The 26795-nt window shown below is 35.8% G+C and overlaps 1 protein-coding gene across 3 annotated transcripts in view; it reads right to left on the reverse strand.

Moving 5' to 3' along the window:
• The window catches only part of LOC150109453 (uncharacterized), a 710474-nt gene that overhangs the window by 654115 nt on the left and 29564 nt on the right, over positions 1-26795 (reverse strand). The window contains exon 1 of one of the 3 annotated variants that reach the window (XM_090413221.1): positions 4412-4641. The exons of 1 other annotated variant lie outside the window; for it this stretch is intronic. The gene's annotated coding sequence lies outside the window, so the exon portion shown is untranslated. Of the gene's footprint in view, positions 1-4411; positions 4642-26795 lie in introns of those variants that run through there. One more of the 3 variants, XM_090413233.1, reaches the window with a different exon arrangement.

Raw genomic sequence — 26795 nt, forward strand, 5'->3', positions numbered from 1 at the left:
ATATGTTAAAGATCATAGCAACTCCTTCCTTTCTTTAATCATCATTGTCTGACTATAACGTCTTATAGTCATTATTTAAAAGAATCTCGTCTGTTTTTGCCTTTTTTGTGTCGGTAACACCAGTTATGTCGTCTTAATTCTTCTACAAGCTCAACTTTTTTTTTCGTCGATGCTTTTTATGTTTATAGTGCTTATACTGAATTCTGTTGATCCTGAGTTTGAGTTTCGATCACCCCTGATCGAACAGTCAATCATTTTACCACCTTCCTAATATTTGTATTCTATATTATTATTATTATTTGACACCTCCAGGGAGTCCAAGGACTCATCGAGGAAGGGCACCTGCTCTACAACTCTGTGTCCACCATTCAATCATCAACCGACCGCAACCACACTAGTGCTATCTATCACCTGCACCACTGGTATTTCACACAGACAATCGCAAACATTCATGCCCACGGTGGGATTCGAACTCGCAGCCTTTTGACTGGAGAGCGATGCCCTATCCACTCGGCCAACCATATTCTTAACAAAAGTTTTCTCAGGAAAGGTTCAGTGATAATTGTTCTCTTATTATTGTACCTTTGCAAATCGAAATTCTAACTAAATAATGAAATATATATATATATGTAATAAAAAAATATGTACAAAATACATATGAAAATGGAAAATAAATCACCCACACTGGCTACAGTCTAATTTAGCTTTGGGAATTGAGACCATTATAAAAGTTTTTACAGGATGTATAAAAAAAAGTCTCCTTTACAGTAACACAGTAACAGAAAAATTATATGGCGGAATATATATTTAGACAACTTAGTCGAAATGATAGATTGCATAGAATGAACAATGCCATGCGTGTTCCAATATGGTTAGACCACACACACAATGAACTGCAATACACAACAGACTATAGAAACCAAGCCTTGGATATAACTAGAATCAAGAGACTGCACACAATATTTTCTTTTGTCATCTACAGCAAGTATGTAATGTACAGTAATTTTGCGCTGGTTTATTTGTATTGAGTGATAGAAAACTATTATTATGTCTGTAAAACGGGATTAGTCAGCAAAAGAAACCGTCCAAAGCCATTGTTTTGCAAAAAGAAGGCTATATAATGAAAAGATAGAAAGAAAAAGGAGACCCGGAATGAGACATCTAAGTCAATAACGTAAATATAATAGTCCAGAAAAGACGTACTTTTTTTTTCATATCTTAATCTAAGATTTACCAGGCAAGCACTTGCAGATATGAGAATGACCTCGTCAATAATGAAGAACGTCTTGAACATGCCCGAATTCCTTGTAAGCATTTTTGAATTTCAGATAAAAAACAAAAGAAAATAAAATAGGCCAAGGAACATTTTAATTGGACACCTAACCAGCTGACTGAGCAATGCTTAAAAAAAAAAAAAGGGTGGGGGTTGTATGAAACGGATGATTCCAAATTCTGGAGGTTTCCAAATTTGGAAACTCGGTTGCTCATTGATTTTCTTATTTATATTTATTTCAAAAGTAATAATAACAATTTTTATTGATAACATATTATCCCATATGTACACTATTATTATTTTAATAGAATAACATATATATATTTAATATGATAATTCTTAAGTAAATATTTTAATAATAATAAATCAATTTTGTCGTTTTAATTGCATAACTAATTAGTAAAATAGGATCATCAAAACTATTTCGCAATTGAGCTCAGTTTATTTTGAGTGACAAAATAAAATTTTTAATAGTCAGCCAATGACGAAATGAAAAATACATTAATTACATAATACATTATGTATTATATATTAATTACATAACATAAGAGGAGAATACATAGGCCCTTTTGGCAAGAATGTATCGTTGCTACAAAGGCAACCAGAAGAAGGTGTACAATAGGAAAATGTCTTTTTGTTCGAGACTGTCGCAATGCGGGAAATTATTGTGAAGTCTACAACGAAAATTGCTATGGAACTAAACAACATCTACCTGATAATCTAAAACAACCTATATTATGTTTTTCGAAAATATTTGGAAACGAAGAGAATTCAGAATTATTACAGATATGTTTTAAATATATACATAGATTAATGTGTAATATGTTTCAGTTGAATTATGCCAACTACAAACTTGTAATAATGCAGAATGATTTTTAAAATAAATTTTTGAAGCGAAAACTGTCAAAAAATGATATCCTTTTACATATGAATGCAATACGAAAACAAACAAACAAAAAAAAAGATTTTGTCTTTTGATGTTCATTTTTATACGCTTCATCGTAGAAAAGTTACTCACAAATACAACTGCGAACGAATTGAACAAATGCTCATTACCGATAACAAAAAAAAAAAAAAAAAAGAAACACTGGAGAGGAAAAAAAAAGTTTGTAGTTCGATCTCCAAGTTAAGGAGACAGATAAAAATAGCTGTTTCTGAAAAACGTCAAGTTCATATCTTGAAAGTGAGTGCCAAATTCAAAATTCAGACACGAGGAATTCTCAGAAGTGTGGGATAATTTTGGCTCAAAAGGTGCGATGTGCACCTTGCGGCAAAGTTTAAAGTATACCTTTTCAAAGGGAAATTAAGACAATCCCAGCGAGTTATTTCGGCTTTCCAGAAGTCGGTGCCGATCTGTCCTTACTTAATTTAGCATCCATCATCCACATAGGTGCATTCATCTTCATTTGGTCTCGAGACACAGCGATGGCTTTTTTTTTTTTTTTTTTTTTTTTTTTTTTTTTTTTTTTTTTTGGAGGTGAGCAAATGTGTGTTAAAATTCCTAACCCAAAAAAGTGCGATTCAAAACAACCGAAGATCGTAAATCAGCGTAAGTAAGGCTTAGCGATAATTGCAAGGTTCACTGTGCCAGTGATAAATGATGACAATACCTACCCTTGCACTCCTGGTGGCATCGTTATCCTCTAACCGCCTTCCATCGCACGTGGGGAACGCCATCCCTACCACCTGAACCGATAAACTTTACAAAGGTCGTTCGTACTTGTTTAGGGAACGAAGTGAGGGGGGGGGGAAGAAAGAAAGAAAGAAGAAATTCTTGGAACGGGATATTTCAGTGACCTTCAAGTGAATCAGAAGAGTTAACCTGTTGCGGAAACGTAACTGCTTTGCACAGGTGTCGCTGCAAGCATGCAGAGCTTATGTAGATGGGGAGTGATTTAGAAACCTAAACGCACTGCTGTGGATGTTGCCGACATATACACACCGCATTTTAACCAAATCAGCTAATAAGCTGCTCACGGCTTTGTATTTCTTAGTATTTGCGTCCACTTATTTCAGTCTTCACCTCTCTCTCTCTCTCTCTCTCTCTTTCTTTCATTTTCTACTTCGCTTTCCTCATTTTATTTCCTTCTTGAATATTGCCTTTTTATTTTCACTTTCTTTATCGACGAAGAGAGAGAGAGAGAGAGAGAGAGAGAGAGAGAGAGAGAGAGAGAGAGAGAAAGATCAAATGTGCCATTTTAAACACTTTGACCTTGAAGTCTGTTTATTAATCCAATCTAAGAATCATTGCAAGTCTGGCTGGCGACATGTGACTCACTGTTCCGGCCATTGTGTCTGACCTTCAGTGTTCCCTCTTACAAAACTCTCCTGTGTAATTCAAAATGCGCACTTCTCAAAGTGCTTTTACGATGCGTAAAAATAAGCGAAGGTGGAAGATCAAATAGATTTCTCTAACGAAAGATATAACAAAATGTATTCTTGGAGTGGAGTTGGAATAAAAGGTCACTTACTGTATCTCGAAGGCAATAAAACCTATAAAGCTTAACAAACCATAACAACCGTAGCTTTTATGGTTGTAATAAATACCGGTTCTCTTATTGCCTGGACGCATCTTTTTTTCAAGCCATAATGGAAGATGTCGATTTACGTGTATATGGACGAGTGAGTGAACGGGGAGGACCAATAAGTGCCTCTTGTGTGTGTATTTTTGAAATCATCATTGACTTTTAATCTCTTTAGTGAAATGCGAACAGCAGTAGCATTATTCGAATGAAATAAATTCTTCTGATTCGCTGATAGGTAACCAGGTAGTAGACACAATTATCATTAAGTGGTTTAAATGGCCGTCATTGCGTTTAATGGCGAATTCTCAACAAAGCAGCTTCAAGTGTACACCTTTGAAATTCAACTATTTTTCCCAAATACTGCATCTAACATACCCTGATTTAACTTTTATGACCTTCAATGCATTGCATATGAAGATAAATCTGAACTTCAAGAGCTCAGATTTTATAAATCAATTTCACTTGCTGTATCTTTTTTTAATTGATTTCTGTTTGCTGATAGATCTAATAATGTCCTGTTTAGTTCTGATTTTACTGAAAAGCAACAAAATAACGATCACCGCTTGTCTTACGACAGCATCTAGGCATCAAAAATAACTTAATACAATCTTACCTGCCTCCATATGCGGGTGGGATCGAGACGAATACCAGCGAGCCTACAAATCCTCTCCATTTCCTTGTAGCACGACGACATATACTATTTCTTAACACTCCAACATGTCGGCCGACTGTTTACCTTTGCAACACAAACCAAATCCTTTCTATCGCCTTTCTCTTGTGTGCGGGCCTTTTCTCCTCCCCCATCAGATGATAAAAGGCGTTTCATGACGTCGGACAAGTATGTGAATGACGAGAGATGGACATTAAGCAGAGGAAAGCTTTATGACGTCGTTGCACGATGGCAGAGCGTGCCTATCAGGGTTACAGGTGCGAGAGTATGTTTGAATGGACGACCGAGAGGAGAGGCGATACACAGGGATGACTGGAAAACGATAAAAAAAAGATAGCTGAATTTCATATTTGCTTAGTAACGAAACGAGATTTCAATGTGACCTTCACAACAACAACCTTGAGCTCTGTTCTTGAATATAATTTGGTTACTCTCACAAGCGCATATATTAAGAAAGAAAGAATGAATAAAATGACTGAAGTTCTGACATGCTAACTGTAGCTGTTGTTTCAGGATTATTAGGAGTTGTCAGGTTAATGATTATAAAATACAGTGACGTGTGATGGCGAAGAGTTAGACTTGACTGTGTCATGTTGTGAGGCAAGTACTGATGATTTTTTCTAAGATTTAACTGCATTTTTCGAAAGTCTTTTGACCTTGAGGAGGAAGGTCACAAAACTATGGAAACAATTTAATATATAATAATAAATAAAAAACAGTAGTACTTGTACAGATTGGAAATTAAATGAAAGTATAAAGAGAGAGAAGGAAATGGAATTCTAAAGAAAGAAAAAAAAAACAGAAAGAGATGGCAGAGAAAAAGTCAAACGATATACACGATATACAAGGGTGGGTCAAAAACTTTGTCATTTGTTTTAATGCAAAAAAACAATTTTATTGAAGAAATGGTTAGAAAAAGTATCATGTTTAGCATGTAACCTGTATCAGTGTTATAAAATATATAATATAATATATAATATAATTATGCACTTAGATATATTGTTTATTAGGAATAAATAAAACCACGGTATATCTAAGTGCATAATTATCAGTGGGACTTGAATTTGAGTTTGTTTTCATCAGCTAAGCTTACGTCTGAGCTTAATAATAAAAATGAAATCGTTCGACATAAATTATCGGGTGTGAGACTACCTCCCCGCTTACTGGAGCCCGAAGTAGGTTGAAAAAGTTCCGTGTTCGGTCTGTAGAGCAGGATTTCCAGACTGTGTAAATCAGCGCCTTCCAAACTGTGGGCGACACGTTTTGTTGAAAGGGCCGTGAAATAATGAAAATAAATTTAAAATGTTTTAAGACTAAGTAGTTCTTTTTTTTATCTTAAAAGAAACGTATTTAATTTTTATTATTTCTTTTTTGTTATTTTTTATATTTTAATGGAAAAAACAATCACACATTGGTGCGGGTTCACAAATTTTGCTTCCTGTATTTCGGCGCTTAATGAATATTAGTAAATATATGCTGATTCACATAAGTTTCATTTCAAAGCTATTGATAAGAAGCACAAAAAAACTTACAAACGCAAAATCTTGCATATAAATACAGTACAATAAATATAATAATAATATATGTCTGTATTACGATTTTTTTTTCCGATGGGTATTTTAATGATGATGAAATATTTTAATTTTTCCAAAGGGGGAGGGCATCCATAAGTTTGGGAAGCACTGGTGTAAATAATAAAAATTCACAAAAACAGAAAAAAATCCTTAACCCACCTATGGTACTTATGTACTGGTAGGTTTACAACATTTTCGTGGGTGGAGTCACATTGAAAAAAAAGGTCTTCTCGGACTGCGTGTTTCGTACAAAACGACATTTCATACCAGTTCGAGTACAGAGTGATTCGACGTTCGGTGATTTATTTTTCTTTATTATTTTACGATTTTAGCATAGCGAAACACGTGACATTATCAAAAGTAAAAATATTCATCTTTCTTTACACAATAAAATCAATGGTTGAGAACAAATATTTGATCATATTTTGCGTTTTATTCATCCTATAAAAATGAGAACAATATTCTGGAGTTTTTGTGTGTGTGTGTTCTGCACATCCAGTTCAAAATTCTTGTTCGATAAGTTTTTAACCTTTCGTAAGTGGAATTATCATAAAATAAATAAAACCAACAGCGTTATTCTAGTACTTAACTAATTTTTTCTCTCTTTAAATAAACAAACAGCTTAATCTGTTTTTTTAATTAAAAACGACTTTTTAATTAATTAATTTTTTTGACATTCGAAAATGACAAAAACATCTCTATATAGTATTGATTATTTTTTTCTGTTTTCCTCTTTCAATTTGCTGTCATTTTATGAACTGAGGAGCAAAAGGCCATGAAAGAAAAGAAAGGAAAAAAGGGGGGAGAGGAAATCCATACCTCTATAGCAGTGGTTCCCAACCTTTTTCCACTTGTGTACCCCTTTTAAACCCGTTTCTATAAATTGTACCCCCTTGTTTTTAAATACTAACATTTATCGTTCCATAACTAACGTTTTGCTTTTTGTTTACTTTACTTGTTTTTTCCGCCATTACTAATTATTTTTCGTGTATCCCTGAAAGGCCCAGCACGTATCCCCGGGGGGTACGCGTATCACCGGTTGGGAACCGATGCTCTATAGCAAAGAGTTTTCGTGATTTTATATATATATATATATATATATATATATATATATAATAATAATTTTGTAAATAAATTTGTAATATTATAACCAAAAACGTATAAAATGGACAAGTTGCCTATGGAAGTCAGGATTCTTGGTCCAAACATATTAGTCTCCATCCATAAACAAAATAAGGGAGGAAACATGCAAATTGTGGTGATGGTAAATCCAATGATGCAAATCTGTATAACGAACAGACAGACAAACAAAGAAATAATCTTCCTCTTCATTCATGAGTTTCCCTGGTGTTCATTGGAATATTTATCAGGTATTGCACATGAATGAACTGTGTAATAAAACTGGATCCATCTCTCTCTCTCTCTCTCTCTCTCTATGGTCAAATGATAATCTCTAAAGCGAAAGTTGGATAAAATCACTTCATCACATGATGCTGAAAGCGCAACAGGAAACTGAACTGAGTGGAAACTATATTAACTGTCATCACTTGTTCAAGCAATGTTTTTTTTTTTTTTAATGATTACAACAAGAAGGGCATTCGTTTTCATCATTTATTTTTTCGGTTTATTTCAGTTACTGGTTGACAGAATCAAAGTTGATCATTCCAGAGAAACTTCTACTTTTTTTTTCAGTTTTTTTTTTTTTTTTCCCCGTTCATGTGAATTTAATTTTATATTAAAATACAACCAGACTAGCTTCAAATGTCATACTTTCTCTTATTGCTCCATTTTTATGAAGATTATCTTACAAATATTGATGTTTTGGGGAACTGGAATCAATGCTTACACTTCACTGTGTGAATTATTTACCTTTTCACAGTTAGGTCCCTTTCCTCACTCCTTATACACAAATATTTACATTCTTTGTTTTAACTGAATCAAGTACGTAGCCCTCAAAAGATGATCAGAATATTACAATTTTTATGTTTAAGGACATGGCTCTAGAGAACCCTAAATTCTATAAATTAAAAAAAAATAAACAAGTGAATAACGTATGTATTCTTAAGATTTAACAACTGCTTCTCTGCTTTACGAAAAGGGGTTTCTAAAAAAGTTTTAAAATTTAACAAGCAGTTAAATCAGTGGAAAACCTAGGGTGGGGGACTAGAACCTGAATAACATGTAGGGTAATTGATGTCTGTAATGGTTTACAAAGTAGAGGTACACCCAGCTCCAAATAAAGTATTTTGTTAGGAAAAAAACATACATTGGATAGAAATAGAAAACTGTTTTGTATAACTTTCCACCAAAGCATAAATTACACAATATAGCTTTGCCGCTGTGATTGAATGCAAACCGAGGGGTAGCGCGTGCAACTGTCAGGTCTCCGCGCTACACGAAACACGCGAAACCATTGATAGAGCCTATCCATAACGGCCTACTGTTTATAAATTCTCTTAACCTCCGATGTCGTAATCGAGTTGCGAAACAAAGCCAAGAACCGTAAAGGTTGGTAGAGATATGAGGGGGGGGAGGGAAAGAACCACCCTGCACTTAAGGGAATACAGGTCAAAGAATACTTCATTCAACACAACTTCGTTCTAATGACGTCTTTATTGTTTCGTACACAACAAATCGAAGATAACCGAGCCGTTTTTGGGGAAGTGGGGGAGGGGATGAAAGAGAGAAAAAGAAACCCGAACTCATAGACGGAAGTGAGGTTTAGCAACGTTACGATACACCTTGATGGCAACGGTGCTTGCCAAGGCCACGTTCCACCGAAACCTAATATCTACGGGACGAATCGTTTATGGGAGGGAACACATCATGAAAACGTGCATATACCGTAGCGTACCCGCTCCAGTGTCCAATTAACCCTCTGTATGGCATCGTGTTGGGATGGTTTGCGTACACGCGCAAATACATGAGAAACGATATACCTGTACACCGAAGCATTTCCTGTTTGCTTTCTTGATAAGCAGATACACTCCGCCACTCCTTCGGTTTTACAGTTGAGTGCCTTTTCGGTCAGTAAGACTAACAATATTCTCCTTAGATAGAAACAGAAGGGGGTGGGGTTACGAGTATAAAACCGTGCCGCAACTGCAGTTATGTCCATATTGCGTAAATATTCACGAATGAAAATTTCATGAAAGTGCTGCCTGCTTGTATTTGCATTTATTGTTCACGCTTTCTGATCGTAATCGTCAGTGTTGTTAGAAGAGGGGGGGAGGGATCTAATGCGACTTACTACTTGAAGAATTATTTAAGTTGATGAGTCATTTCCGCATGATACAACTGCTTTCTAATTAAGTTCTAATCATTTTACTAAGCCCACTTTCTTATGGGAGTTGCCTTAATCATCAATGTTGAATCCAAGAAACGGAAATACGGGTGAGAAGAAAAAAAAATGGGGGGGGGGGTGTAATAGAAAATGTTTTCTACATTAATTTTTTTTTATTTTTTTTTTAAACGCTGCTTTTTTTTTTTCATCGATCGAAAGTTCGTAAATATTTCTTGGCGGTAAACTGGCAATTTGAATTAAATAAATATGTTGAAAGAGAGAGAGAGAGAGAGAGAGAACAAAGGGAGGAAGAAAGAGACAATGAATGAAAGATTAGAATGACACACGAAGAATAGAAAGAAGGAGAAAAAAATAACAATACGATGAATTGAGCGACAGTGCGCATAAATCGTTCTTCAGTCAAATTTCCCTTGCCTTTTATTTGATTTAATAGCGCTAACCTTGCGGTAAGCAGGAAAGAAAGGTGAGTACTCCGAAAACCAGTTCTCGTCTACTACTCCAAGATGTGTGTGCTCCTGTGCAAAACAATCCGACGGGTATTGACTTACGTGTATTTTGATACGGAAAAATGACTCCTTAATCGGAGAAAACGTCATCTGTTTTGGAATGGCGACAAGTTATGCAATCATTATTTTAAATCCACCCTCTGAGATCAGATTAAAAACGGGCTTCTCTCTCTCTCTCTCTCTCTCTCTCTCTCTCTCTCTCTCTCTCTCTTTATAAATTTATTACTATTATACATATTTATTAGCTATTAGATCTTAAAAATTTGAAACAACAGTCCATCGCTTAAAAGCAATGAATTATTGTAGTGAGAGTTGACTCTAAATAAATATTGATATTCGATTATTCGGGATTAAATGGGCTGCAAATACTTTATACGTAACACGGGATAAGCGCTGATATAAGCCGGGTAATAATATTTATTTTTTAAAGTTCATCGGAGAATGCTTGCTGGCAGATGTAAGCGCTACCGAATGCTTTTTTTTTTTTTTTTGTGATGGAGGAGCTTTGAAAGTGTTCAGCTTTACACTGGGGGTACATCTTTCAGGGTGAAAGCATCTTGGAGTGTTGTTATTTTGTAGTGAAATAATGTCCTCTTTGCGTCTGTGCCAAAACGACAAAATGGTTTTGGAAAAAGCCAAATATAATCTGACCACCCCTGTGAAAATCAGCGAACGGCATGAATTGATCAAGGGCCGTTGAACGATGCCAACCAACATATTTCAGGTCAGTCAATCAAATGGCACGACGAAAGATTTCAAAATGGATCTTGTGTTCATTTGTGTTTATGCAGCAGTTTTAATTTTGTTACCAATGTTTTTAACATCGCAGTGCTTGACCTTTTCTCTGAAGGGTCGTATCTCACCGTGTTAGGAAAACATTTCGACAGCCACATAGAATGAAATCAAAGGCCGAATGTGATGATACGGTGTTTGCCGACCGCTGCTTTACAGACTTTTAATGAAATCAGTAGACTACTTGTCGGACAAACCTTGAGTTAACTACCGCAATTTGTCACCGAAGGACAGACAGATAAACAAACAACACGTGATAATTTAGTCGAATGACCTGCACGAAAACAAGAAAAAAAAAAAGATGATTTCAATTTCTCACGGGACAAGTCGAGGGCAGATGAAAGATGAGATGTCTCTGAATGCTTGGGAGAGTAGAGACAACACGTCACTGTCGCTCATCCGCACTGCACACCATTGCTTATCGGCCACCGCTTACTTTCAAAGCAGAGTTTGTTTGATCCTAGAGACAACGACGAGAAAAGCGACCACTGTGGCTTCTTTCTTTATTTATTTTTATTTTGGTGTGTATCTCTGAGGTTAATGCCATAGATGGCGACCCTGAGAATGCCCTCACATAAACACGTGCGTCAAGGAGGCACAACAGACGCACCTGACACAGAAACAGATTCTCTCCCCTCATCCGACTGTGTCTAATAAGGGGTTAATGGAAAACTGATATCTGCCGGAAGGAGAGTGGAATTTCTCTTCCTGTGCCAGACCCCAAAGGATGCAATTGAAAAGTTCGCTTCCGGTTAGCAAAAAATGCAGTAACGAGGCTCGCCGAACAGTAGGGCGCTTTATTGTCGGTCGTTGTTAAAGGAAGAGTGGCATCATCCAGACTTCCTGTCGCTAACCCCGTCAGGTGTATGCTCGCCATGGTGCTGAGGAAGGAGAGCAACCTCGTCTCGCAGAATGTGCCAAATAGACAGTCTTTCTCGTTCTTTCCATTCTTCCTCCTACCCCCCCCCTTCTCGGAATGGATATCATCTCAGCAGCAGCCCTGTTAGAATTGGAATTTCATCCTCTGAATATCAGTGTCAGATTAAATACCAGTCTTAGAGCCTTAATCAGCAGAATCATTCCGCTTTGAACTTCAGCTCAATGTGACTTCAATAGGCATGCTGCATTTATTATAAGAAATGTATCATTCTTTGAGTTACCAACAATCCTTTAGTATGTTAGTGGCATAAATAAGCAGAAAGTCTATCTATACCTATATTTGTACTCTGCTATCGATGTGGGTATTCTCCAATTGGTCTATCCAGAAAAGGAACTCGGAAAGTATGCTTGATTGAGATCCCAAGAAATATTTTGGGTGTGTAGCCGGTAACAGTAATTTCGGTAGAATTATCATTATGGATAAAGAAACTGAAATATTGACGGGGTTTCAGTCCAGTGTTGTGATATTTGGATTTATGGCCGAATCAGCTGAGGCAATGAGGCCAGTGTATTAGGTCTATTAATTGCATGCGTTCTTTTGGCTGGCTGTCAGTCTTGCGGAATAAAAGTTACTTTTCTGGAGTAAAAACCCTGCAATCAATCTTCATATGAAGGTTTAATGTTCTTTATGTCCTGGACTGGATTTGAATCCGGAGCTTTCTAAACAAAGGCCATTCTCTATGAGCTGCGGAAGACAGAATGTATGGAGTTCGATATCGTCAATACCTATTCAACAGGATCGGATTTCATCAGATTATTGTGTGTGTGTGTGTGTGTGTGTGTGTGTGTGTGTGTGTGTGTGTGTGTGTGTGTGTGTGTGTGTGTGTGTGTGTGTGTGTGTGTGTGTGAGCGAGAGAGAGAGATTTCAGTATTACAAATATACTTTAACTATTTATTTAAGTTGGAATAGTAAAGGAAAAGATCAAACCTAAGTCAAAGCGAATTAACAATGCCATGAAAAACTGAATTAAAAAACTGTAATATCTCAACATGATTTCATTTCTTTATTTAGAGATAGACTATTTGCAAGAGTAAGCTGCTTATTCGCAGGAGCATTTAAGAGCACCAACGCTCGGATTCCTCACAGAGATTTAATAATTGCTGCACGACAAGCAGACCGTTAGGTTCTAGATGCACAGTAACAAGCAGACCGGAATGCTATATTCATTACTCTTGCTGCACACGAGACCTCGTTTGCTTAGTTGAGTGGCATGCACAAAACCAACAAATCTGCAACAATAGAAACGTTGTCTGCACATGGATCACCACTTCAACTCCATAGCTTCAACAAATGAGTCTTGTACGCAGTAAGCATGGAAAATACATTCGCGATTAATATTTCAACTACTATTCATCCAGAGTCTAGAGGGCTTGCTTATCAAGTAAATTAATTTTAAAAAATACATACTACTTTTTGATGTATCAAGGACAAAAAGTGTTGTGAAATACTCGTTGATTGTAATATTCTTGAAAATAAATAATTGTGTGAAAAAATGGAAGTTACTGAATTATCTCTACATAAATCTAAAGCCAGAAAGACATTAAAAAGAATAAAATTACATGATATTTGGCGGTGTTATTAATTAAGCAGGTTTATGAACTGCATACGAAGAGGCAGAAGTTAAAGATATAATCATTATTTGTCACGTACAATGAAATACTTCCAAAAAAAAAAAAAAAAAAAAAACTTTGGTTTCTGCATGTTTTCCCATAACGAGCACAGTAGTATTTGATTAGCATGCTCTCTCTCTCTCTCGAAATTTATCAGTTCATATATCATCTATTTTTTATATTTATCATCATCTACATTATGCATAAACATCACCATCAGAAGCCATTTCAAACAATATAAATATATGTATGCATGTATTATTAAAGCATTTCCTTTAAAAAAAAATCAGCTCGAAAAAATGAGATTCGAATCCCGTATCTCATTTCCATTAAGTGTCTAGAACAATACTGAAATTGGGAAAACTGGCACAGAGAACGCCGCAGAAGACAATAAAAAAAAAAAAAAAAGTGTGGAACAGGAGTTATTCAAAGGGTGGAGACTGGTGTGAGGCTACCTTCCCAATTACTGGGAACCTGAAGTGGCTTTAAAAAGTTCCATGTTTGGTCTCTGGAGCAGATTTTTTCTGGGACTATGTGAAAAAAGTAAAAAAATACAAAAAATATATAAAAATTAATAAAAAAAAATAGGAAAAAATTCTTGGCCCATTCACGGTACGAACGTATAGGTTTACATAAAAACCTTTTGTGGATGGCAGCTACATATAAAAAATATTCTTTTTTTTTTTTTTTTGAAAGTCCTCTTATTTTGACTCATCTAAAAAATCGAGCTCATTTTTGCGCATGTCTCATCTTAGTATCCAAATATCGAGTGGAGTACAATTTGACTCGATATTGGCAAAATTATTGCCAGGTCTAAAGTAATTTTCTAATTATATGCTTTAAGAGTAATTTACAATATCAGTTATAAACAGTGGCAGCTCGTGGCTTGAAATCGCGGGGGTGCTTCAACTTTCAAAATATACATACACACTATAAGTACAGTGTATACATGTTTGGATAAAATATCAAAATTATGTTAAAAATTAAAATTAAAAACAATTAAACCTGAAAAAAATATTCTTTATTATCGATAAAATTATACAGTTTGGTATAATTCAAAATTACTTAAAAATAAAATCCATTATCACAACCCCAATAATGTTCTAAAATAAAAACTTTAACAAATGTTATGTCTTTAATTGTAATGTCCGAATATTTAAAGAGACGAAGTAAACACGATAAGTACTACGAACACTCTACTACTTGTGCAAGCTGCATATAAACAACAGTGGAACTGCGCGATGGACAGTGCCGCATTACGTTAATATCACTCGTATCTCACTATGACGTGCATATGCTTGCGCGAGTAGCAATATGACACTGTGGTAAACACAGTGCTGTTAGCGTCCTTCGCCCTCCTGTGCTACAAGATGGATTTTTATTATTTTTTATACAAAATAAGAGAATTGTATAGGATTGTTGATGATAAAATTAAATATTACGAGCAAATATAAATAAATTAATAAATATATTTATATATCGAGAAAAATTGGGGTTGCTGAAGTTCCGCAGTGCCTATGCACGAGCCGCCCCTGGTTATAAATATCCACTGTAACTATTAATAAAAAAAGACCATCAGCGTTATTTTTAATATAATACAAAAAAAAATGAGACGTTTTTTGAAACTGCGCTGCAAAAAATCTTAACTGACGACCCCTGGTGTTTTTTTTTTCAATGTATTTTTGTTCATTATCAATAAATACATTACCACACTATATACTTTATTATCAATAAATACTTTAATTAATAAGGAAATTAGCAGATGGAATGATATGATCGTATATAACATTGTGCAAAGTTAGAACGCACTAAGTTGATTCTAAAAGTTTAATTGCGATACGTTTTGATGTAATGCTAAGAACTAATTTTTAACTTTCCGAGGAATAGATAAGTTTTCTTCTGAACATATACTGTTTTTGTAATACTGAAACACCCACCCACCCACACCCAATGGTACATTGGCATAAAGACTGTTTCAAAAATCGCATTATTTGTTCAATAGCCACGTGACATTGCTAAATAATGAATTTTTTTTTCTCCTTTCCTTTTTCTGGAGATACGTAATGTTTCTAGGTGGGAACAAGGTCAAATGGTTTTCGCAGCAATAATTTAATCAATCCTCGTTTTCTTTTTTGTCTTCCTTGCAAAACTTATTAGCCCGAAGCGAACGAGCGTACTAAATTGTAGGTCGTTACTCCTAAAAGTACACAACACGCGATTGGAGTAGAATTACATTCGTTCTCTCCCGGATTTCCTTTGCCCCCTTATGTATATGTGTGAAGGGAGACGGAAAGCGAGTTTCAGGTGATGCGATCTTTGATCGCTGCTACTGTGAATGCAGCACGCATCCATTTTTACGTGTTCCATCATTCAGAGAGGGTGACATTAAGAACACGCATTCTTCAAATAGCAACTGGCACACGTCAATCCACCTTCGTCAAAACATTGGAGAGTGATCAAGAGAGAGAAAACTCTCTCTCTCTCTAAGAGAAGCGTCCACTGAAGGGACTGAAGTCCTGCGTTTGCAGTCCCCAGACCAGCGAGCCATTCACGAAGGCTATTTCCTAAGCGAAAACAATGGTAATGAGCTGTTTAGGTCATTGCACTGTAGTCATTCTGGTGAAGTACCTGATGGTGGAGGGGACCGTCTCATTCATTAAATTTCATTAATGCCCAATTTGGGTTGCAAAGCACTGAAATTGAGGAAGGTCGATTCGATGATGGGTAATGAAGCTTGTCTAAGTGCGCAATTTTACTGTGCCATAATGGTTTATATATACTTAGAATCTGTATTACCATCTACCAACCTCAGCCTTTTACTATCCATTTATCCTTAATGCTTTTTATCCTTTATCTTTGACTAGCCGTTCAGTCTTGCTTTCACTTATAACAACGTCTTTATTCGCTTTTCATTTACTTTTTTCTCCCTCTCTCCGCTCTTCGGTCTCCCGTGATGTATCTCTTATTGGCGATCTTGCTATTGATCTATCGCAATGCATTGTGTCTTTCTTTCTTTCTTTTTTTTTTTATTATCTCTCTTTCTGTGTATTCCCCCTCTTCTACAATGTATTCGACTATCTCCTCAGAGAAATCGTCAACAGTTCAGTTGTTATGTACAGTAATAGACTGACTCACGATGGTTATCTTCATCACTGTTGACAAATCTGTGGCCACTTTTAAATCTCTCTCTCTCTCTCTCTCTCTCTCTCTCTAATGTTAGCATGTTAACACCAACACAGAACGTGTATTATTGTCTGGTATGGGCCTGTTATGAAAATAAGAACTAATATGTACACATCTATCCTGTCTTTCCCCACCCCTCTCCTCTTCCCGGATCAAGGTCATAAGAGCAGTCTATCCAATGCAACAAGAGTTGGATTCTTTCGGCTATCTTCAGAGGACAAGCCAATATAACTTTCACACTGATATTTTTGAGTACATCATTGCTAACTTACTATCTTCAAATAAAAGGCTTCAAATAAATAAAACTGTATGGAATTGGGTATTAAGAAGTTAACGGTACACAATTATACATTTATCATCATGGATTGATGGTAAGAATGAGAAACAAACCAAATTTTTTAACATTGGAAAATGTGATTGGCTGTCTGCAATTTAAACTCTGCATTTGTGGTGGATAGGATTATAAACACTATACGGACAACACCTATAGCTAGGAAAACAGAACAGAGTTCAAATTCCATTTGTGACAAGAACACTTTTCTAGGATTTTTTAAAGGATTATTTAGAATTTATATAATTGTTGATAAAATTGTAAGACATCCAACTGTTGTGTTCATTTATGAGGGAGGGAGGGAACCTCGTTTTGGGAAGAATATCCCTCTCAATTCATTCTGAGATTAGCTAGGAAGGAATTCTGTAGAGCTAACGAAAGGCAAGTTAGCCAGATCTCGACAAATAATTTACGACATGCTATTTTATTTAATCTTAATTTATTTAATTAATAAATACCAAGGTTCCAAATATAAAGTTTGCGTTTGTAAATATTTAAAAATAATTTTCGATTTGTTGGATAGGCATGCTTTCCATCGGCGATGATGTTTTTAATTTTTACATTTCTGACAGAAAAAAACAAAACAAAACAATGATTTTTCGAAATGTTTATTCTGTGCCAACAGAAGTTACAACGTTATCATTCCCCTTAAAACTCGCATCCACAGATTGTAAAAATACTGCAATAATTGACAACTTTAATTAGGATGGATTCATATTCAGATATTTGCCAAATAAGGATTTTTATCTCGACAGTTCTTGATCCACAATAAAAAAAAAAAAAGTCTTGTTGAGGAACAAGAACAGTCTATTCAGGTATTTCTTCGATCTGTCCGAAGTGACCTAGGCGCTCATCTTTCTGATGAACATTTCTTATTATTACAATATCGTTTTTTTTTAGGAAGGAAAATTTAGATTAAAAATATCAGTATCATACCTCTAATTATAAGGCGATTTCAAGCCTTTAAGGGGAAAACTGGGACACCCGGAGACAAACCAATCCGAAACATTAACAGTCGAGCCATATACAGACCAACATCACTATGGCAAACATTTATAATTTCAATATAAATTATAGTATGACACCGACTCGATCCGCGCTTTTATTACAGCTACCATATCATTTCTATCCTAATTTTTATTTTCCCACAAAATTGACTCACATTTGTTTCTTTGTCAAAGGGTGGCGAAGCCTAATGTAAATAATTCAGAGTAGCTTGATAAGAATAATACTTTAAAGATAACAATAACAATGTAAAATAGCAAACAACTTACAGTCCATGTTTCCGTAATCCAATTGAGAAAAATTACATGACAACCTCTCTCTTTCTCGTTTCTATCACATTAGCCAACACCACATTTCCGCACCCTGTGGGGTAAGCGAACGGTTACACCTGCTTCGGTGTGCGAGTGCAACTAGTGGGTCCTCCTGTATGTGTCGCATCCTAAGTAAGCAAGTTTTTTTTCCCTTTTCAGGGGGGGGAGGGGAAACTAAACATGCCCATCTGATAATCTGCGAGTCATCAAAACAGCCTGGATTAGAGTGTGCCTGTTCTTGCTCACACTTCCTAACTGGCAGTCATTCACGCGTACAAATTACTTTAAAGGGGTGGCTACCATGACCGCTCGTGCGAAGCATCCGGAAGCATTTTGAAAAAGCGTTATACTATGGACGCTGCACCGAAACGCACGCAAATCCTATGCGATTTTCTATTTTTTTTTTTTTTAAACTGGAAGGGATGGAAGAGGGAGGGAGGAAAACTGAAGATTGGAGAGGGAGGTCGTAAACCACAAACATATCTATCCCTCTTCCTAAAACGTGGAAACTACGGCAACGACCTTAGCAACGCTTCAGCAGTCGGCAAAGTTCGGAATGACTTTTTTTTGTTTATTATTATTTTTTCCAGTGGTAATCATGACAGGGAACTGACAGGGACTGAATGTAGCAACAGGGGATATCGATGTTACGAGTGTATTCAGGTGAGCAGCTTTTTACGATCACGTTTCGATAACCCAAGTGACGCAAGTTCATGCTAGGGGAGCGAAGTGACGTCACTGGCACCTTTGACAGGTGGACCGATAGACTCATCAAGGAAGCAAAAAATGTATGCAAAAGAAGGAGAATAACAAAGAAACACACAAAAAGAAGGTAAATCAAGAAAGAAAAAAAAATGACGAGAGAGAGAGAGAGAGAGAGAGATGAAAAAAAAAGATGAAAAAAGAAAACATGAGCGAAGGAAAGAGAATAAGGGAACTACAAAAGATAAGAACAATAAAAAATACGACAGTTTGAAAAAAAAAACTTTTCTGTTTTCCACCATCACCACCGTCTTGATAGCATGATCAAGATAGGCAGGCCATCTTGATCCTCTGCATTCAGGTTTCTTTTTCCTACCACACACACACACACATGTTTGTGTGTGTGTGTGGTAGGTTAGGCCTGGTCCAACGAAGGTGAGTTAGCTGGCCTCTTACAGAGGCGGAAGAACACACGCAATTTACAAACCTAATATATTGACCTCATAGCTTTAGTTGCGTTGGTCGTAAATCCAAAACTTACAAACAAAGAGGGTTCTGGTGCAGACAGACAGACTTCACTTTGAAGGTAAGCAATAAATGATAACACGCCTAATAGCATTGATTTGAAAATTTTAAACTTGTATTATAATTCAAAAATATATTCTTTATATTTTGTTTAAATGAAAATGTACAACATTGTTTATGTTCTAATACTTAGGTGGAGGGAAGAGATCGTCCTTTCTCCTGGATCCGCTACTATCTTATCTGTTGTACTATGAGAACATTTTTCTGAACAATATTCATTCTTTAGTGTCCCAATTCACTGAAAGGTTCTTTTATTGATTTGATCCTTTCCTATATCCAGCGCCTCCACTGTGCAGTTGAGAGGAGGTCGTAGCATTGTTTAGGTGAAAGACCCGGATTCATAGACGAGAAGGGAACGTTTACTTATCTGGGAATTACAAACGAAAGCGACTTAGCCAGTCTCCTATGGATACGGCAGAGCTTTTCCCTTTAGCAAGCAATCCAAAAGACAATCCAACTTAAATCTTACCAGTTCTATCATCTCTTTCTCTCTCCCTTTTTTCTCTTTTCTGATCTCTTTGAACGAGCTAAAATCCACCCGAACTATTTTGAATCTATTTTGCTGTTGTGTAGTTATGGATCATGTTTTGCAACCATAAGTAAGAATGCTTTCAACATCCTTCTCATATTGATAATCTGTGATACATGTTGATAGCCTTTCTTGCACTTTCGGCCTTATTACTGGTTTCTTTTGCTGATGCTTCATTTCTCTGGAAAACAAATCCCAAGAGGCTTAAATGTTTCTTCTATCTTATCTAATCTCCACCAATAACTGTTCTCTTTATGTTTTACAATGGTTATTTTCCTTCAAATAAAATTAATTATCTGTTAATCATGAAAATAATCAAAGAGATTATTTTCTTTTGAACTTAAATAGATCATCTTTGTATGTATTTTGATACTGTTTTCACTTCTGGCTCATATCTCAGAGTCCTTCCATCTTTCTTTTTTGAAAGAAGTCCAACCATCTGTTTGCTATATAAGCATTAAATGCAATTCCTATCTCTAGCACTTAATATTTCTATCATCGACTGACTTAAATCGTTTGCAAACTGCTCACTGTAATTAAGGTGGGTTCAAAGAACTTGAAACCTCCTTGATAATTACTATTAGTGTCTTGAGCGTCGCGTATTGTAAGGAAACATTGATACAATAAGGACTACTGGAGTCGGAATATTGATGGATTCCTGTTACCACGTTCTCCCCCCCCCCCCCTTGCAATTCAATATATATTTTTTTTTTTCGAAAAACCAAGGTTTCTCTAACCTGCGTGTCTGGGAGAAATGGAATGTCAAATAAAGCGCTATTAATATTATTACAATCCGTGCATGATCACGTGACGCACAAAATTCATTGCACGCATGGTTGAGGAAGATATTTAAATGATATATCGTTGGGGAACACAAATTTTCATTGCTTTTTCCCCCTCTTGTAAAAATTTATAAATTCTTCAAGTCTGGATGATTTCGACTGAAACGAAGGGGAAATCATTTCAGTGACTCTTACGTCACAACATCTGGAACTCAGCAAGTGGATATGATTAGCAAAAGGAAAAGTAAGGGATTTTGATACACTATTATGGTTGCACATAATGATCAGCTAGAGCATTTCAGCACCTTTCAATTACATTAATTGCAAATCGAACTGGAAATTCCCATCTTATCGCTAACAACCATCAACACTTACTTCGTTAAACGGTTTCAATGGTTCGTGGTAAACGAACGAACCACTGAAATGTTTGACCAGTTATTCGACCGGTAAACCAGATAAATGAATCAATTAGGACGGAAATTAGCGTTCTCGCTTGGCCAGTAAAACGAAATGGAAGCTGCTGGCCTGATTGCACATAAAAGAAAGAAAGTTATTTAAGTCATTTGAATGTAAGGAAAACACTCGATCGGTTACTCCTTTATTGAGGACATTCACATAAATTCCGAAAGAGTAAACTGAATATAAAGTCATCAATCGACGCGGATGCCATCCGAAACGTGTCAAATTTCTATCGGCACAAATCTGTTAAAAAGCTTTCCCCTGTTTCCAGGATGTCTTATTTGTTTTTGGATGCAGATGACTGAAATTTGTTGAGTGGAGTCACCGCTTAAATGAAGTAACTTAAAAAAGAAAAAGTTTAGATAGTGAAAGGAAATAAACTATTAGATACAAGGAAATCGCGAAATACCATTTTCTGCAAAAAAAAAAAAAAGGTAACAGACACTGTAATTCAATACTCATCTGTTATACATCATCAGGACGGAAGGATTTAATTCAATTAATCCAATCCCACCCCTCCAGTGGAAAGAGCTGCCACTAAAAAAATAAAATAAAATAAATAATACATACTACTTAGAAAGAAGTTAACGGACACCCCATGGGCAAGGTGCATCGTGCCATGTAAACAAGTCACGTGTTTGTAGCTGGTATAAATTGGAGGAATATGATGCTATACAAATCGATGGAACTGTGTTCGGGTGAAATGGCTGCGATAAGGGTCAGCTATTTTTGATTTTTATGTCGTAACAACATCAACGGTCATACTGCAGGATACAGGTTACGGCAGTACACATGGTAAACGGTTAGTAGGACAATCACAAACATCCATACCCATTGCGGGATTCCAACCGGCAGTCTCTTGGTTGGAGAGCGGATACGCTAACCACTCGGTCAACCAGGCCGGCTACAAGAAGGGAACTGACGGAGTTTGAAAGAGGGGGTTGTCATAGGATGCCGTGTTGTGGGCCTATGTGTTTGCCAAATTGGGCTATCCTAGGCCAAGGATCAATGATACCATACTGAGATGGAAGCGCAAGAAGTCAACTGAAAGTGCAACCCGTAGTGGACGACCCACCGCATTCACCGAACGTGACTATAGGGTGCTAAGAATGTAACGTGTAAAAACCGCTATTCATCTACTGACACCGACTGTGAATGGAGAGTTCAGGAGACACCGACTGGAATACAAATCTACATAAAAACATTCACAACCGAGGCTCACAACATGAGTTTCCATGGTAGGACCGCAATGTGAAATCCCTACATTACCTGAATCAATATGCAGCGTTGTCTTCAGTGGTGCAAAATCATGTATAGCAGGACGTGTAAGCTTGGAAAGCTATGTTATGGAGCGAGGAATTATGCTACATCCTCTACCAAGCAGATGGACGGGTGTGGGTGTGCCGATGCCTGGTGAACGTCTCTTACAGAGTGCGTAACTCCAACTATGAAATTCGGAGGTAGCGGTGTGATGATATGTTCCTGTTTTTCCTGGTTTGGCCTCGTACCTCTGCTTGGTGCTACGAACATTGAATTTTTGTGGAAAGTATTCCAGTAGGATTGCCGCAGTTATCGTAGCCAAAGGAGGTTTTACATTTTATTAAGGTGGGCGCCACGGCATGTTTGTTCCTCTCGCTATGACGTTCGTTGACTTCTTTAAGCAGTTTATATATATAATGTGTGTGTGTGTGTGTGTGTGTGTGTGTGTGTGTGTGTGTGTGTGTGTGTGTGTGTGTGTGTGTGTGTGTGTGTGTGTGTGTAGATTGTGTTATATGTACACACACACACTAAATTCACACCACTTTAAAGGATTTTTCATATTGTGCCAAAACTTATTATCTTTATTACGATTTTATTACTAAAATCGTTACTTCATTGCAGATGTACAATTTATGACTGTTACGTGATACCTCCAAGGACTCATCGAAAGAGGGCACTCAATCATTACACAGCACTCACCGTCTCCACCACTTAATCCTCCAACTACACACCATGACATCTTCCGCCTGCCAACACCAATAATGTTTTCGTCTGTAAATTGGGTTCTCTGGCCGATTTTCTTATATGTGGAATGAAAACCTCGAGTTTACGGGAGAACCTTTCTACAACCGTATGAGGTCGGCTAATTCAACTTCAATTGAAAAAGCCCAAATCAAGATTCGTCTTTTTACGACGAGAATCGAACTCGGGTCCATTACACTGGAAGGGCGCAATGTCCCAGCATTCTTCCAATTGCGCTATGGGAGGTGCATACTGCACATGTCATTTCTATAGAAAAGTATTGGACAGTGGGAGAAGGATATCAAATAGTTCATAAAGTTTTACGGATATCTAAAAGTATGTTTCGCTACATAAATTTTCATTATTGTACCTACATCCCACAAATTGTGTGGCAGCCCAGCTGTTTCAACAGGAAACGAAGTCGTTATGTTTGGATCCACAAATTTGTCCTTCTTTGTGTTCTTATTCCTGTGTTTATGAAGTTTTCGGTTTGTATCTCGAGAACTGTCAAATTAAGTACCAGATCTGCAGAGCAACTCTGTTCGATTAGACAGGACCCGAGTTCGATTAATATTAATAATCGAACCCTAATAATTACCCTATATTATTAATAAGGTAAACCATCACGGACATCAAATTGCATTGTTTTGCACGTCTTTCAATTTTACTATGGTCCGGTAGTAAAGTGGAAAGGAAAATTGTCGACAATGTTGTTAATCAATGCATTTTGACTACCACAGATGGTTTACCTTGCAGAAAAAAAATTCTTCAAGACTTAGGAAATTAATGTTTCTGTTTCTTACAGAAAGAAACAGTTGAAAAGGACCCCGAGTACTTTTTTGGTGACATGTTCTATTCATATTGTAGAGACAGAATTAACAGCTGTGGGGAACTCCACAGAGCCTTTCGTGCAATTTGACTTGTAGTCCAATTGCACGAAAGGCTCAACTGCTTCAAGTAGTGTCGATGCCAAGAGACACGTAAGCGTTCTAACAAATAAAAATGCGGAAGAAAGTTGAGTGGAGAAGGATAAACTGAACGACTATGGTTTGCTGAAAGAGTAGCGAAAGGCAACTAAGATCAACAAAAAATTACGTAAATCAAATGAATGCAGAAAATCGAGCAAATTTGAAAACTAGAATAGATAAGGAAAAGCTCTTAATCATCAAAAAATTGAGAGAAAATAAGAAAGAGGTAAGTCTACGAGGAAGAAAAAAAACTGATGATAAATATCAAAATTTTTTACTCGTTTTTGATGACTGTTCTGCAATTCTAGATAAATTATCCAAGTTGGTTTGTTTCTTTCTGTCCTTACCGTAATTTAAGGTAATAATTAAGATAGAAATCATTAATTAAATATGTGACTAGAAAAAGTTCAATGTTTGGTCTCTAAAGCAGGGTTTCCAGATCATGTAAGCATAAATAAAAAATTACAGAAAAAGTATATATATATATATATATATATATATATATATATATATATATATATATATATATATATATATATATATATATATATATAATTAATAAAAAATTGCAAGAAAAAAACCTTAGCCCACCCTTGGTACAAATGTTCTATAGGTTTACAGGAAAACCTTTCGTGGATGAGAGACAATTAATATGAAGAAAACTTTTTATTATTAATCCTTAACAACAATTAGTAATAAATTGAAAATTAAATTATCATTCGTATTGTAGGAAGGAAAAATACGCGTGTACTTAATAACATTCAGGAGAAAAAAAATTAAAAGTCACGAAAGGTATATCATTGTGTATGGATTTCGATGAATTTATTTTTTATATATACATTTTTTTTTTTTTTTTTTTTTTGTAAATCTCGAAACACAAAGAATGTAAAATATACCACTTATCCTAATACGAATATTTAGGCAAAATTAAATACTCAACCTTCATTAGATAAATATTTCATTTTGTCTTAGCCCACTCTAAATCAATAAGGTCTTTTGATTTAGAGTGTTTTTTTTTTCTCTTTTAGCAGAAAGCTTTCATATAACAATTTTTGTGATGTTATTTTCTATTGATAAAACAGATAACGGCGGAAATTTTTCTCGGTTTATCATTGATCTTTCATTTGTTTTCAAAATTTATAATATCATTTAAAAAAATGATATTATAAATTTTGCAATTTATAATATCATTTTTTTTTATAAATTTGCAATATATTAAAAATTCATATGGTCGAATTAATACACTTTCAAACCTTTATAAGGGGCGTAGGACCGGACCCCGCTTTTATACGATCTCCAAACCTTCCTGAAGCAGGCTTTGTTTTGCTACTTAATCTGGGAAATGCTCATCTACTCTCAGCCCCTAGTGGTGGGATTCTCTTAAATGACTATTAAGAGAATAGACATTTCGATCTGAACCACACACACACACACACACACAAAAAAAAAAAATCACTATAATTCTAAAGAACATCACAACCGAGTACCAAAGCGTATAAATGAACTTAAAGACTAAGTCATCAATTAGTCCTTAATGGTGGAAACAGCCTAAATTTCTAGATAAACATCAAAGAGAGAAATACGTAATTTAACTTACAATAATACAACGTCTTCAATTAAGTCCCTCACACTTAAGTGCGAAGTCCTTATGGTTACATGAATTCACAAAACCAGAGTGTCACAGATTCTGTAAGACCGTATGTGTGCTTGCAGTGGCCCTATTTCTTGGAAGGGGAAATATGAAGGTCAATTTTCCGAAAGAAAATAAACAAAACAAAAAACCGAACAATTTAGAATCATTGACACGTAGCACCACAGTCCAGTTTCAAAGGTATCCGATTTCCTTCTCTTAACAACATTCGGTCTGTAGTTGCCACTTACTATCCTCCTAACCTTCCTTAATTATCTTCCTTCAGCGCTCTTTTTTTAAGTTTTTTTTCTTTTTTTTTTCTTTATTGGCAACTTGAACAACAAATCACAAGCTTCAAATTCATTCTCAAGAATGTAGTAGGGAGGGAAAGAAAAAAAAAACTTTTCTTCTGCTCTCCTACCCTCCGAACAGCACAGTTGGCTACACTTGGGGATTTCCTAGAAGACTAGGTTAATTACACCACTGTTAAGTGTTTCATACAAACCGCTTGTCAACAGACCCTCTCTTCATGATTGCCCCACTCCCCATCCCTCCCTCCTGTCTTGTGTCATAGGCTGAAGATCCCATACATGAGTAATTCACAAAGTATGCTTGCATAGAATGACTATGAGTAAGGAAAAAATCAACAGAAAATATGGCACGTTTATCAGAACATTAATTATTTTATTTTTAAATTTTTTTATTAATTTCGGTTTTAATTAAATAATTTTAATTAATTATTAAAATTAAACAGCTGTTTACAAATCGAAGCATTAAGAATAAACATACGAAAATATTACGAAATAAAATATACGAAAATATTACGAAATAAAATATACGAAAATATTAAAAAATACAACATACTTTTGGATGAATAATTAAGTAGCTGCTGTAGGAAGCCTTAAAATTATGTGCAAAACTTGAGCACGTCACGCTAATTATAAACTAAAATATTGACTTCGCTCACGAACATCAACAGATTCCAAGCATGGCGTACTTGACATTCGTTTCGAATAAAAAACAAATCGTCTGCTACTACGATTAAACATTTTTACTATACAAATTCGTGTTAAAACAGCTACTGTAACAACGTAATGTACTTTTCTTAGTAAACT

The sequence above is a fragment of the Typopeltis vanoorti genome, chromosome 2 (assembly GCF_054136105.1).
Source record: "Typopeltis vanoorti isolate ZY-2024b chromosome 2, IOZ_Tvanoo_1.0, whole genome shotgun sequence".
Classification (NCBI taxonomy): Eukaryota; Metazoa; Arthropoda; class Arachnida; order Uropygi; family Thelyphonidae; genus Typopeltis; species Typopeltis vanoorti.